The 15,257-nt window shown below is 38.4% G+C and overlaps 2 non-coding genes across 2 annotated transcripts; one reads left to right on the top strand and one right to left on the bottom strand.

Moving 5' to 3' along the window:
- Window positions 1-1,579: 1,579 nt before the first annotated feature.
- LOC112534139 lies at window positions 1,580-1,686 on the bottom strand. The gene has a single exon (XR_003078448.2). It is a non-coding gene; the product is annotated as a small nucleolar RNA R71 (small nucleolar RNA).
- Window positions 1,687-10,638: 8,952 nt separating this feature from the next.
- On the top strand, window positions 10,639-10,745 carry LOC125369621. Its single transcript, XR_007215298.1, has one exon. It is a non-coding gene; the product is annotated as a small nucleolar RNA R71 (small nucleolar RNA).
- The last annotated feature ends 4,512 nt before the right edge of the window (window positions 10,746-15,257 follow it).

The raw sequence follows: 15,257 nt of genomic DNA on the forward strand, positions 1-15,257 counted from the left end.
TTTAGACTAAAAGATTGAGGGTTCTAGACGATTGACTGAGACATCCGAGATCCATACTTGAGGATGGTTTCAGAGTTGGTGCTGGCCACACTTCCACTCCGATTCGAGAGAAGAGGGGTTACATGTTCCATTTCCTTTTCTGTTGTTTATTTCCTTTTATATTTGTGTCTTTCATTATGAGTAGCTAGGGCTGCCGAACCCATTGGGGTTCACCTTTGTCGATAGATTGTACTTAATTATTAAATTTTTATTTGCCATTCTTATAATCTTCTTGTTGTTTAGTAATAAAGTTTGATTCAGTTAATTTGAGACGTTGAATTAATTGTCTTTAAGGTTGATTCTGGACATTGAGAAATGCTTGTTAGAACTGGAAATTGAATAGTAAGAACTGGTAGTTAACACTTAGAGATAAGGTTAATTCGCTCGTCGGATTAAGGATTAACAACTCTTAATAGATCTAAATCACGCTTAATGCTAATCTGTAATAATCTGATAGGAAGAGATTCCATTAGGTTAGTGCAGGTTTAGGAACTTGGTTAGCTCGAGAGAGAAGCCGAGTTCAATTCAGGATTTAGGCACAGGTAGCAAGATTGGTAATTTATAAAATCAGCCTTAGAATTCTATCACTTAGGTTCCCTTCGGGTTTGCTTCTTTTGTTACGGTTGTCTTTCGATTGTCAGTTGCTGTTTGTTCCTCTATTTGCATTCATAATCATTAGTTAATTAATTTAGACTTCTCATACCTTATTTCAGACTAGATAACATAGCGAACAGTAATAACTTTAGGTTCACCCGATCTCTAGGGATACGACCTTGATACTGACTAGTGCTAGGCCGCATCGATAGATTCACTGTCTTAGGTGTAGGTTGCATCAGTAGCCCATCAAATTTTTGGCGCCGTTGCTGGGGAAACTGTAACGGTGAACTAAAGTGAATTGTTTTTGTGTTACTTTAGTCATTGTTTGTTTATTTATTTATTCTTTATTCTTTATTTTATTATTTCTGTTGATTGGTGGTTGTTTGGTTGTCGGTTTCAGGTAGTTTATGACCAAGAGCTCTAACCCTGATCCTATAGAACCCTTATCTGTCCCGGAGCGCTCTCTCTGATTATTGAGATGACATTTGTAGGCAGTTGAGGTGGAGGACGGAGTTACAGTTCAGGTTCAAGGAGCTGACGTGATGGAGAATAACAACCCCTAGGCCGATGACGATTGGAGGATGATGTACGATTTTGCTCGACCATCTTTGGATGAGATGAAAACTAGTATAGTCAGACCTGCTATAGCAGCCAACAATTTTGAAATAAAAGCCAATGTTATCCAAATGATCCAGTAGAGTATGTAGTTTGGAGGATTGCCCAGCGAGGATCCCAATACTCATATCTCCAACTTTTTAGAGATTTGTGACACATTCAAGATAAATGGAACAGCCGATGATGCCATTCAGCTGAGATTGTTTCCATTTCCTTGAGGGATAGAGCTAAGAGATGGTTGTAATCTCTTCCACAACAGACAATTACTACCTGGAAGGTGTTGGCCAAAAAATTTTTATATAAGTATTTTCCTCCCGCTAAAACTGCTAAACTTAGAAATGACATATCTTCTTTTGTGCAGTTTGATGATGAAAGCATGTACGATGCATGGGAGAGGTTTAAGGACCTGTTGAGATGCTATCCACATTACCGATTGCCAGTGTGGATGCAGGTTGAGACTTTTTATAGACGGTGGATGCTGCAGCAGGTGGGGCACTAAACAGTAAGATGCTCGAGCAAGCTCATAACTTGATAGAGGAAATGGCCATGAACAATTATCAGTGGCAATTCTCTAGGAGCCGACCAGGAAGACAAGGAGTAGTCAACCAAGTGGATTCTATAGCAGCCTTGGAAGCTCAAGTGGAGCTTCTAGCCAAGAAGATTAACCAACTTTAGATGCCAGTTCATGCAGCGAACGTTGGCTGCCAGTTTTGTGGTGGCCCGCACTATAGTGCGAAATGTACTGCAGGAGGTATGTTTGCTTCATCTTCCTCTACTTTTCCATCTATTTCTGCTGTGTCTTCTGATGTTGAGTAGGTTGATTATATGGAGAATGCCCCAAGGCAGCAGAACAACCCTTATAGCAACACATACAACCGTGGGTGGCGCAATCATCCCAACTTCAATTGGAGGAACAATGATACTCAAGGTCCACCTCATTTTCAAAGACTTCATCAGCAGCCACAGCAACAGCCAGCTGAGCCTGCACAAGCTCCTCCTCCACCGGAAAAGAAATCAAATTTAGAGGAGCTTATGATGAAATTTGTGACATCAACGGAGAAGAGGTTCCAATAAACTAATAGTGGACTTAGGAATCAGCAGGCCTCGATTCAGAACTTGGAGACCTAGATTGGCCAAATCTCTAAGATGTTGTCTGAGAGGCAACAAGGAGCGCTCCCTAGCACCACTGAGTCTAACCCGAGGGAGCACGTGAACGCCATCACTTTACGTTCAGGTAAGTTAGTCTCAGCTCCTTCTAAGCCTGTTTTTTATGACTCCACTATTGATGTGCAGGTTGAGGCGAGTAGTAAGGTTAAAGAACCTGAGGGACAAAAGGTGAAATCAATCCCAGTCAGGAAATATCAACCTAAGATTCCTTATCCTCAGTAAGTTTTTGGATATTTTTAGACAACTACATATTAACTTGCCCTTTATTGATGCATTGGAGCAGATGCTGAAGTATGCCAAGTTCTTAAAGGACATACTTAGTAGAAAAAGGAAGTTGGAGGAGGTAGCCTATGTTCAGCTTAACGAAGAGTGCTTAGTAGTGTTTCAGAGCAAGTTGCTAGAGAAACATCACGATCCATGGAGTTTCACTATTCCTTGCACTTTGGGTAACTTGTGTGTTGATGATGCATTAGCGAATTTGGGGGCTAGCATAAATGTCATGCCCACTAGTTTTTTCAATAAGCTAGGTTTGGGGGAGGCAAAACCCACTAGGATGTGCATTCAATTAGCTGACCGTTCTGTTAAGCTTCCTAGGGGGATTGTAGAGAATGTGCTAGTCAAGGTAGATAAGTTCATATTTCCTGTGGACTTTATGGTTATGGATATGGATAATGAGCATGGTATACCACTGATTTTGGGGAGACCTTTCCTTGCCACAGCTGCAGCGTCTTATGTTATCTAACCTTAACAAAATTGGTGAAGTTATTATGTTATGATTAAATATGAACAAATGATTAAATAAGTGTCAAATAATCTGAAAGGATTTAGGAAAACAATCGAAGGAAAAAGCAAACCCTAAGGTACCTAAGCTAGTTGGATTTTAGTGAAGATAGAGATTATATTGATTACCAATTGCAATTACCCGTGGACAAATTCTTAACTCAATTCGGTCTCCCTCTCGAGATAACCAAATTCCTAAACCTAATAACTTAAAGTTGGAATCTCTTCCTAACGATCGATTATTCGATTAGCATTAAGCTTTAACCCGCGTCTATTAATCTTTGTTAATTCTTAATCCGGCTAGTCAATTACCCTTATCTCTAAGTGATCATTAACCAGTCTTGCTATTCGAATTTCCAATTACTAAATGAATTTCTCGATTACATAAAGCAATCTAAATACCACAACTCACAAATTCTCATGAATAAAGTGATTTTTCATTAATAATGAAAGCAATAAGAGACAAGCATTGATAATCAAAATCTCATAAGCATTAAAATCAATCCAACAATATAGGAACCCCAATGGGTTTGACAAATTTAGTTACTCATACTAATAAGCAACACAAAGTAAAGAATAGATTCAGAAAAGTAAATTGAAGGCATGTACACCCTTCTTCTTCAAGTTGGATGAAAAACACTAAATTGCTAATTCAGAATGATAAACCCTAATTTGCCTCTTGAATGCTCCTAAATCTTGTCTTGATATTCAATTTGATGTTAAAATAATTGTCATCTTTCCTTCAATAGTTGAAATGATCTTCTAAGGTCGAGTATTGAAGTCTAGAAGAAGATGGTTTAAGCTTGTATATGTGAAATCAAGTCAAAAAATCGAACCCTTGTTCAGCAAGTCATTTTTGCCTATATAATAAATCTTTTAGCACGGCTGTGGTCAAGCCCGTGCTGATCAGCACAGGCAGAGTGCAGGTGATGCTGGACCTCCGCGTTTTGCAACTCGTGACTTTTCCTGGCCATGCCCTAGCCGGTGTTGAGCCACCACGAGCCATGGTGGCTTCTGAAACTGTGCCAAAATGGCACTCTTGAAGGGCAACTATTTGATGGTTCAGCACGACCGGAGTCCAGCCCGTGCTCAACCTTGGAATGCTAGTCCTTGCTCAATTTAATGGATTCTGGTTCGTAATTGCGCATATTTCCCTCGATTACTGATAATGTCCCTCGATAATGACCTGAAACTTGAAAGGAACCAAAACATAGGTGATTATAGCATAAAACAAGATAACTATGCACAAAAATATAAAAAATTGGGCATATAGATATGTATAAAATGATGCACATCAAATCACCCCACACTCAATACACACACAAACAATAATCACCCCTCAAAATCCATGCTAAAGTTCACAACTCAACCTTATTCAACAGAGAAAGAATGAAACTCAAGTAACTAACAATGTACACACCTTTAAGGAAAAACTATAATAATACTATCTCGAAGCACAACTTATATAACAATTCAGCATTAAAGACTAAGAACCATTGCCTCACAAGAATCTCTCAAATCACTCACAGTGTTGATGGGTGCTACTCGTGTTAGCTACAATCTAAGGCAGTGTACCTATCGATGCAGTCTAGCACTAATGGCGAGTATCAAGGTCGTATTCCTCGGGAAAGTGAAAGCCCAGAGTTACTCCTTTGTTCTTTGTTATATTAACCTAAAATTAGCGATAAATAATTTCTAAACTAATTAATAGCTACAAGCTAAGTCGTAAGGGAGATGCAAGAGTGATTGATAAATGAAATAATCAAGACAAGAAGACAAACCCAAAGGGAATCTAAACTAGTTGGCAATCAAACAAAAGATAAAGGATCAGTGAGTCTAATTATGCTACCCATGGACGAATTCTTTACCGAATTCGGTTTCTCTCTCGAGATAACCGAATTCCTAAACCTAATAACCTAAAGTTGGAATCTCTTCCTAACGATTGATTCTTAAATTAGCATTAAGCTTTAATCCGCCTCTATTAAGCTTTGTTAATTCTTAATCCGGCTAGTTAATTATCCTTATCTCTAAGCGATTATTAACCAGTTCTTGCTATTTAAAATTCCAATTGCCAAATGGACTTCTCAATCATACAAAGCAATCTAACCACACAATTCACAACGTCTCATGAATAATGCATTATCTTATTAATACTGAAAACAAGAAGAATACAAAACCAACTCAAACAATCCAACAATATAATATCAACCCAACATAGTAAAGAAATCCCAATGGATTTAATCAATCTAGCTAATCATGTTCATTCTCAAAATACACAAGAATTCAATTACAACAATAAGTAAAGGTAGAGAAAACCCAATTACACCCTTGGATGAGAGTAAACAGTCCCAAATCCTTTTGCTCCAATTGAATCGATTCTTGTTCCTCTTGCTCGATTTGAAAATCAATCAACGAACCTCGCCCAATCTTCGATCTTTGAAGGGAATCTGATTGAAACCTTGATCCAAGTCTCCTTTTCTCTTAGTTTTAACTCAGAAAACCCTTAGGGAAAGAAAAATTAGGGTTTGGGACGTTCTAACCCTAGCCGCCTCCTTTTCTTCCTCTCTTCGTTCTTTTAATTAATACCCCCTGTCGCCTCAACCACGACCGTGTCCGTGGCCGTGTTAAGGACACGGTCTGGTGTTCCTGGCCGTGTTACTCCCTGTGGCCGTGCTCCATAAGATCTACTTCTTCTTTGATGTCCAACACGGCCGTGTTGGTAACACGGCCTGTGTTTATGAGCGTGTTGAGAACACGGCCAGTGTTGAGACCAACACGGCCATGTTCAGCTTCCTCATGCTCGTACTTAACTCGTTTCGGCAGCTTTGATGTCCAATTATGCTCTAATTCTTTCCTTTTTGATTCTTTGACTTCTTTTGGACCTAATGCACACAAACATACGCATATGGTGAGTGTTGGTACCAATTCACATCCAAATATTCCATAAAATCGATATTAAAAACCCCATTTAGATGTGCATATTTTACGCACATCAAGTGTTTAAAGGTAAACAAGAAAATTTCCTCACTGCAGCTGCACACAACTTGTTTACTATAAGCTTGCTCATCAATCTGATATTCGCTACCATGAATAATTGAATACCAAAATTAAAGAGTTTTTTCAAGGGTTGAAATGTGATTGAGGTAAAGGTAAGAATATTTGGATAGAAGTATAAAGTATACTGAAAAATCATGCACTTATTTGAAATGAATGCTTCAAGAACTGAGTGCCAAAACAACAAAAATACTCACTAAGCCTCATTTGAAGTAAATGATGCTCATAGGAATTAAATTCAGAAGAGCTAAGACTTAACAAGTAAGTCAGAAAAAAAAAATTCTTTGTTTTTTTTTTAATATATACTATGTATATATATTACAACAGCTTATATAGGGGCTACATGATTAGTGACATAAACAATAAGAATAGTTATCCAATTTGGATTGAAGGGAGCATCAAAGAATGACTAAAAAGACTAAGTGAATTTAGAACAATGTTAGGCACTATGATTCCATAAATGAAGAAACATTCTCAATCGTCGCATCTTGGGCTCCTCTAGCTGCTGCCTCTCTAGCCTCCCTTATTATTGCGCTAACGAGCCTGTACTCTATGCCATGTAGGTGTCGAGTAGCCATGATCATCTGCATGTTGATCATTTGTCTGATACCTAGTGGTGTCATATCACTAATCTGTGAAAGCTCTGATAGACAATCATCTAATATATCCATTCTCTGGGCTAACCTAGTTACATACGGGCCAAAACAGCAGTGCATCTTCTTCTGGGCGTCTACTATAAATGAACGGACTTGACGAGCCAACAGATATCCCAAGTCAAGCTTCTCACGATGTTGCATAGCCTAGAGGATGAAGACATCGGTTTGTGTGACTGCTCTAAAACTATCTCCCCTGCTTGTAATCGTGTAAGCTAATAAAGTATGGAGATAGCAGAGATGATCCGGAAGGCTAGACGCCTTAGACCTGCTAGGGTAGTATGATTCCGGCCTCAGTACCAATGAATCCCACATGGTATCGTACGAAATTGGGTTGACGTAGATGCAACCCTGATACTCCTTGCCCGAGGTTTCCTGCTCAGTCCATAATCCCAAATGCATGCCGAATTATGGAACTGACATTGAGAAGTCCCTTCTCCTAAGTCTGAAATAAATTGCATTAGGCTGATGCCAGTTTGTGCTCTATTGCTGTAGAAAGAAGGTACTGAGGAATTCAATTGTAAGCTCGCAGTAGGTTGGCTCAATAATGTCGAAGAATCGTGCGTGTGGCAGAGTTTCGAACAGGCATGCACTTCCTGAGCCAATCCCACTCTTTCCAGGGACACAAAGTCGATGCAACATCCAACCATCACTTACTTCCATCTCATGACTTGGAAGCAGCTCTCATTATCTGCATTCTAAAATGTCCATAAAGGATGACGACCAGGTGCGAGTGGATTTGCAGCTGGTGCTCTTCGTAGTTGGACTAGTTGCTATTGTGGTGGAGGTGCTGGTGCTGGTGCTGGTGCTGATGAAGGTGAAGTGGACGAAGATGTTCCTTCGCCATGCGGGTGCTTGCTGGTACCGGCACGTTGCGGTTGCTTTCGACGTGATTGATCGCGATCCCTCATATTGCCTAATGCAATGAATCATTAGTAATTCGAACAAGAAATCAAGTTAACATAAATTATATCGAAAATTAAACAACATAACGGCTATAATTTGACTAACTGAAAACTTTAGACTTAACACTAAGACTAAAGCCTCAATCTCCTACAGAAAACTAATTCACAATTACATTCCAGCCTACTTCATCGTGCACCAAATAAAGAAATTCTATGCTATCAATTGTTCATAATAAAATGCCATAAATAAACTTTATTGCTGCCAAACCCCACACTTATCATTTCATTATTCGAAATCACATAAACAAAGCAACTAGTTTTAACTAAATCTAATCGAAGTCAAATTTAAGCAGTGTAACAAAGCAAACTAGTAAACCATATCAAAATGTCCTAAATAATAGAAAGAATGCATAAAAGAAAAATCAAATTTACTGAAATAAAAGTAAAAGGCCAAGAGACTTACTTGAAGTTGCAGTGACGGCCGTGCTGATCAGCACGGCCCGGTGTTCCAGCCCGTGATGCCCATAGAAACCGTGGTGGACAGGTGAAATCTGAGCTTTCCTTCCCATCTCGAGTCGGCGAACTCCCTACCTGCATTTACCACATATACGCACATATTTAGGCTGTAACTCAAGTAAAATAAATCAAATGGGGAAGTCTGTCTTCACCAATTACCAAAAAAATCAACTTAAGTTACTCAAACCCTATATTCATACAAATATGTTTAGTATATAAAGTAAGTGTTCTAACTATCATCAAGCATGCAAATGATTGATAAAATAAAAATTTTAATAAAAACATAAAATTAAAATCTTGGGGTGCCTCCCAAAAAGCGCTTCTTTTTGGTCGAGTCGCTTAGCTAGACTCTGCAGCAGCATTCCTGCCCTATGGGAAAATTGAGAAAGTGGCTCATTGTAAGCTGGGGCCTGAGGCATATAACCGCAAGGAGGCGGTCCAATGTGTGCAGCAGATTACCAAGGAGGTACTCTCCATACCGAGTTGGGATGCCCAGTCATCCACTCCAAATACTGTCTAGATGACCTGTCACAAACAAACTTGCAACTACCCTTCTCGGGTGTATTATAGCACGAAGTTTCAACTTGATACAAGTTGTTTTCTTCAAATGAATAACACACATCAACAGGCAAAGAAGCATGTAGAGCATCATCAATTAGTATATTCTGTGGTGGCTTATCACATGCAAGACCAATCCTATCAACAATGCTAATGGCATGAACATGGTTAGTGGGAGAACTATCAAATGGGAGCAAACTCAAAGTAACACAGTCATCCCCTACATTAAGCTCTAGTTTTCCCTCAAATATGTCTATTTTAGCTCTAGCCGTGGCAAGGAAAGGTCTTTCTAAAATCAAAGGCACACCATGCTCATTATCCATATCCATAACCATAAAGTCCACAAGAAAAATGAATTTATCTACCTTGACTAGCATATTCTCTACAATCCCCCTAGGAAGCTTAACAGAATGATCAGCTAATTGAATGCACATCCTAGTGGGTTTTGCCTCCCCTAAACCTAGTTTATTGAATATACTCATGGACATGACATTTATGCTAGCACCTAAATGAGCTAATGCATCATCAACACACAAGTTATCCAAAGTGCAAGGAATAATAAAACTCCCTGGGTCGTGAAGTTTCTCTGGTAACTTTCTTTGAAACACTGTTGAGTACTCTTCATTAAGCTTAACATATGCTACCTCTTCCAGCTTGCTTTTGCTGCTAAGTATGTCCTTTAAGAACTTGGCATACTTCGGCATCTGCTTCAATACATCGACAAAAGGCAAGTAAATATGTAGTTGTCTAAAAATATCCAAAAGCTTACTGAACTGCTCTTGCGCTTCTCCTTACTTCAGTCTAGCAGGATAAGGAATCTTGGGTTAATACTCCCTGACTGGGATTGGTTTCACCTTATGCCTCTCAGGTTCCTTAACCTTATTGCTCGCCTCAACTTGCACATCAATAATGCAATCGTCAAAAACAAGCTTAGAAGGAGCTGAAACTAACTTACCTGAACGCAAAGTGACAGTGTTCGCATGCTCCCTCGGGTTAAACTCAGTGGTGCTAAGGAGCACTCCTTATTGCCTTTTAGACAACATCTTAGAAATCTGCCCAATCTGATTTTCCAAGTTCTGAATGGAAGCTTGCTGATTTCTAAGAGCACTATCGGTCTGTTGGAACCTCGTCTCAGTCAACGTGATAAACTTTACTATAAGCTCCTCCAAGTTAGATTTCTTCTCGGCTGGTGGAGAAAGCTCTAATGGTATTGCTCTTGTTACTGGTGATCTCTGAATACTGGTGGACCCTGGGCATTATTATTGCGCCAACTAAAATTGGGGTGATTTCTCCACTTAGGATTGTATTTGCTGCTATAATGGTTGTTTTATTGTCCGGGTGTATTCCGCATGTAATTAACCTATTCATGGTCAGTAGAAACAATAGATGAAATAGAGGAGCTAGCAAACATACCTCCCACATTACAGTTTTCACCGTAGTGCGGGCCACCGCAAAACTCGCAGCGTATTTAGGCTACTTGAACCAGCATCTGAAACTGGTCTAATATCTTGGTTAGAAGCTCCACTTGAGCTGCCAAGGCTGTTGTGGAGTCTAACTGGTTGACCATTCCCTATTTGACTGGCTGACTCCTAGAGGATTGCCATTGGTAGTTGTTCATGGCCATCTCCTCTATCAGATTTTGCGCCTGCTCCAGCGTCTTGCTGTTCAAGGCTCCACGTGCTGCAGCATCTACCATTTGCCTAGTAGTAAGGTTCAAACTGCTATAAAAGGCCTGAACCTGCATCCATATTGGTAGATCGTGGTGTGGACAGCATCTCTACAAGTCCTTGTATCTCTCCTAAGCATCATACATGCTCTCATCGTCCATCTGCACAAAAGAAGAAATGTCATTTCTCAACTTAGTAGTCTTAGCTGGAGGAAAGTACTTATAAAGAAACTTTTCAGCCAAAGATTTCCAGGTAGTGATAGTGTTCGGTGGAAGGGACTGCAACCATCTCTTTGCTCTATCCCTTAAAGAAAATGGAAATAATCTCAGTCGGATGGCATCATCGGTAGTTCCATTTATCTTGACCATGTCGCATATCTCCAAAAAGTTGGCTATATAAGCATTGGGATCCTCGCTTGGCAGCCCTACAAATTGTACACTTTGCTGTACCATCTGGATCACATTTGGCTTTATTTCGAAGTTGTTAGCTGCCATCGGTCGATCTGAGTATACTACAACCATCTCTTTGTTTCCTCTTTAAGCTTCTTTCCTTGCTTTGTCTTTAAGAATTTGGTCTTGCTTATTCCCTTGAGTAAAATTTCACCTAAAACTTAAGGATTCATGGTCCGACATATTGAATTAGGTTAATAACAAGATTGGGCTTTATTAACTCTAACTCTTCAGATGGCTTCGAAGCCTTGGCCTAAATATCTTGAATAAGACCATTTAAGTTCCGTTCATTCTCTTGGCTCTAGCTCTTGTAATTCAGCCTCCCTTGATGAATAATGGGTCATTTAGGATTGGAACTTGATCTCCTTGACCTAGTCGGCTACTTGGTTCTTTGGGTTTGGGGGTTGCATCAATTCAGTTGCCTCTTTTAGGAGAAGAAATAAGAAGCTAAATATGAATAAATAAATAAAGAAATATGAATATACTAAAGTCAAATCAAGAATTAGAGAGGAGTTGATTGGGAAATAATGCTGGCAATCCCAACTTTTATGATCCAGCTTAATAAAAATAAGGGTAAATTCACGTGGGCCTACCTAAAAGCACTCTGACCCAAATCGCTTCATTATATGGATTTCAAACATCAAAGAGCTCGAATTCCAACTTGTATATGCTTGGATTAATCGAAAACAACATGATTTATCCTTTATGCGCTTGGATTTACACCTCGTTCTACTTAATCATCAAGCTAAGGCCTAATACCATCAGTTAAGCTTGTCAATTGCGTTCCCATGATTCTTTACGCCAAACCTTGCATCACCAGGCGTCCTTGTGCCTAGAGGAACAATGAAGGATGGAGATCCAATGGTACAAATTCTACATCAGAATATTTGGGTATTCCTTGATTCTTATCGTTCCCTCTTTCCTCTAAATATTCGTCTGTGATCATTCAAAGAATGATATCAATACATGATCAACTAATTTTATTTCGTCACATTCGTTGAAGCATTGGATCGGTGCCTATGATTGCCGCTTCCATGCACTTTCACTCAACACTCGTGTTTATGCTCCCAAATTAAACCAAACCATCATTCTAGATAAAGATTAGAAAGAGAAAAATTATAGAAACAAACAAAATGAAAATATAGGTAGGATTTCAGATGCGGGAAGGAAAAAATATCACAAGTTCTTTGTTCTCTTCCATACAGCTAGGCGTAAGGATCAAATCGAATTGATTTAAACACAAGGGTAGACAAAGAACACAAAAGAAAGAAAGGACAGGACATATAAGTCTATGCTTGGTAGCGCTAGTGTTGATAAGTCCATAAAGTTTTTGAAAGAACCTATAACTTAATTTTTCGGAAGGTAGAAAACTAAAATAATATGCTAATTACTGTCAATTATTCAGTTGGATGCGGTTTTTATAGTGCAAAAGCTTGAATTCCATATGAAGAAGAAACTGGAAGCTAAATATGAATAAATAAATAAAGATGAATAAACTAAAGTCAAATCAACAACCGGAGAGGAGTTGACTGGTCAATAGCTCTTACAGTCCTAAATTTTATGAGCCAGCTTAATACGAACCAAACTAGCACAGCGAATCCTACTCTAACAAGGATTCTTGATGATGAAAATCCTACTAGCTCAAGAAATTTTAATCCAATAAGGAGTCCTGACTCAACTAGGAATCCTAGTCCAATAAGAAGTCCTCATGATATTAAGAGTATAAACAACAAAAGGAATCCTAAATCAATTAGGAGTCCCTGTTTGATTCAAATTGCAAGTCAATGAGCTTATCCAAGACATTTGGGCCAAGGACACATGGCTTAAAGAATTGGATTTAGGTTCAAGGATCATTAATCTAATTCAGTTTATTGGGCTTGAATGAATTTAATTAGGCTCAAAAAGACCAAAGAAGCTGAATTGGACCATATGAAGACTTTGGGCCTAACTTATGTAAATTAGGATTTTATGGCTTGTTTTAGGTGGCCACGCATGTATTTTAACCTAACTAGGACTCTGTTTAAATTATCTCTTTTAGTTAGTAATGTTATCCTTATCTTAGATGAGATGTAAATCCTTATGAGTTAAGATTTAGGGTTTTCTAAGGCCTATATAAGGCTAGTACGAATTTTGATGTAGAAAAAACTTGAAGTTGAATGATAATTGGTGATAGGCTATTTGTGTAGCTAAAATCTAAGGCAGTGAACCTATCGATGCAGGCTAGCACAAATAGTGAGTATCAAGGTCGTATTCTCGGGAAAAGGTGATCCAAGACCTACTACAGCGTCTTATGTTATCTAACCTAAACAAAATCGAAAAAGTATTATGCTATGATTAAATATGAACAGAGTGTCAAAAAATCTGAAAGGATTTAGGAAAACTCTCGAAGGAAAAAGCAAACCCTAGGGGACCTAAGCTAGTTGGATTTTAGTGAAGATAGAGATTATATTGATTATCAACTGCAATTACTTGTGGACGAATTCTTAACTGAATTTGGTCTCCCTCTCGAGATAACCGAATTCCTAAACCTAATAACCTAAAGTTGGAATCTCTTCCTAACGATCTATTATTCGATTAGCATTATGGTTTAACCCGTCTCTATTAAGCTTCGTTAATTCTTAATTCGACTAGTCAATTACCCTTATCTTTAAGTGATTATTAACCAGTTCTTGCTATTCAAATTTCTAATTACTAAATGAATTTCTCAATTACATAAAGCAATCTGAATACCACAACTCACAACGTCTCATGAATAAAGTGATTTCTCATTAATAATGAAAGCAAGAAGAGTCAAGCATTGATAATCAAAATATCATAAACATTAAAATCAATCCAACAACTTAGGAACCCCAATGGGTTTAACAAATTTAGTTACTCATACTAATAAGCAACACAAAGTAAAGAATAGATTTAGAAAAGTAAATTAAAGGCATGTACACCCTTCTTTTTCAAGTTGGATGAGAAACCCTAAATTTCCAATTCAGAATAGTAAACCCTAATTTGCTTCTTGAATGCTCCCAAATCTTGTCTTGATCTTCAATTTGATGTTAAAACAGTTGTAATCCTTCCTTCAATAGATGAAATGATCTTCTAAGGTCGAGTATTGAAGTCTGGAAGAAGATGGTCTAAGCTTGTATAATGGAAATCAAGTCGAAAAATCGAACCCTAATTCAGCAAATCGTTTTTGCCTATATAATTCCTTCAGCACGGCCGTGGTCAAGCCCATGCTGATCAGCACGGGCGGAGTCCAGGCCATGCTGGACCTCCGTATTCCGCAAATCGTGATTTTTCCAAGCCATGCCCTAGCCGGTGCTGAACCACCACGGACCACTCTTGAAGGGCAACTATTTGATGGTTCAGCATGGTCGGAGTCCAGGCCGTGCTCAACCTTGGAATGCTAGTCCTTGCTCAATTTGATGGATTCTGGTCCGTAATTGCACGTATTTCCCTTGATAATGACCTGAAACATGAAAGGAACCAAAAGGCAGGTGATTCTGGCATAAAACGAGATAACTATGCAGAAAATTGTAAACAATTGGTCCTGTAAATATGTATAATTTGATGCATATCAATTCACCCCACACTTAAGCTTTTGCTTGTCCTCAAGTAATCAATAACTCAATACATGCACAAGTAACAATCACCCCTCAGAATCCATGCTAAAGTTCACAACTCAACCTTATTCAACATATAAAGAATGAAACTCAAGTAACAAACAAGTTATATAACTTTAAAGAAGAACTATAATAATACCATCTCGAAACACAACTCATATAACAATTAAGTACTAAAGACTAAGAACCATTGCCTTATAGGAATCTCTCAAATCACTCATAGTGTTTACAGGTAAATAAGAAAATTCCCTTAATGCAGCTGCACAAAACTTGTTTACCATAAGCTTACTCCTAAATCTCATCTTCGCTACCACGAATAATTGAATACCGAAATCAAAGGGTCTTTTCAAGGGTTAAAATGTGGCTGAGTTAAAGGTAAGAATATTTGGATAGAAGTGTAAAGTATATTAAAGAATCATGCACTTATTTGAAATGAATGCTTCAGGAACTGAGTGCTAAAACAACAAAAATATCCACTAAGCCTTATTTGAAGTAAAGCATGCTCACAAGAGTTAAATTTAAAAGAGCTAGTATATATATTACAACAGCTTATATAGGGACTGCTGTGGTTAGTGATAGTTATCCAATTTGAACTGAAGGGAACATCAAAGAATGACTAAAAAGACTAAGTGAATTAAGAACA

Source organism: Ricinus communis, chromosome 3 (assembly GCF_019578655.1).
Source record: "Ricinus communis isolate WT05 ecotype wild-type chromosome 3, ASM1957865v1, whole genome shotgun sequence".
Lineage (NCBI taxonomy): Eukaryota > Viridiplantae > Streptophyta > Magnoliopsida > Malpighiales > Euphorbiaceae > Ricinus > Ricinus communis.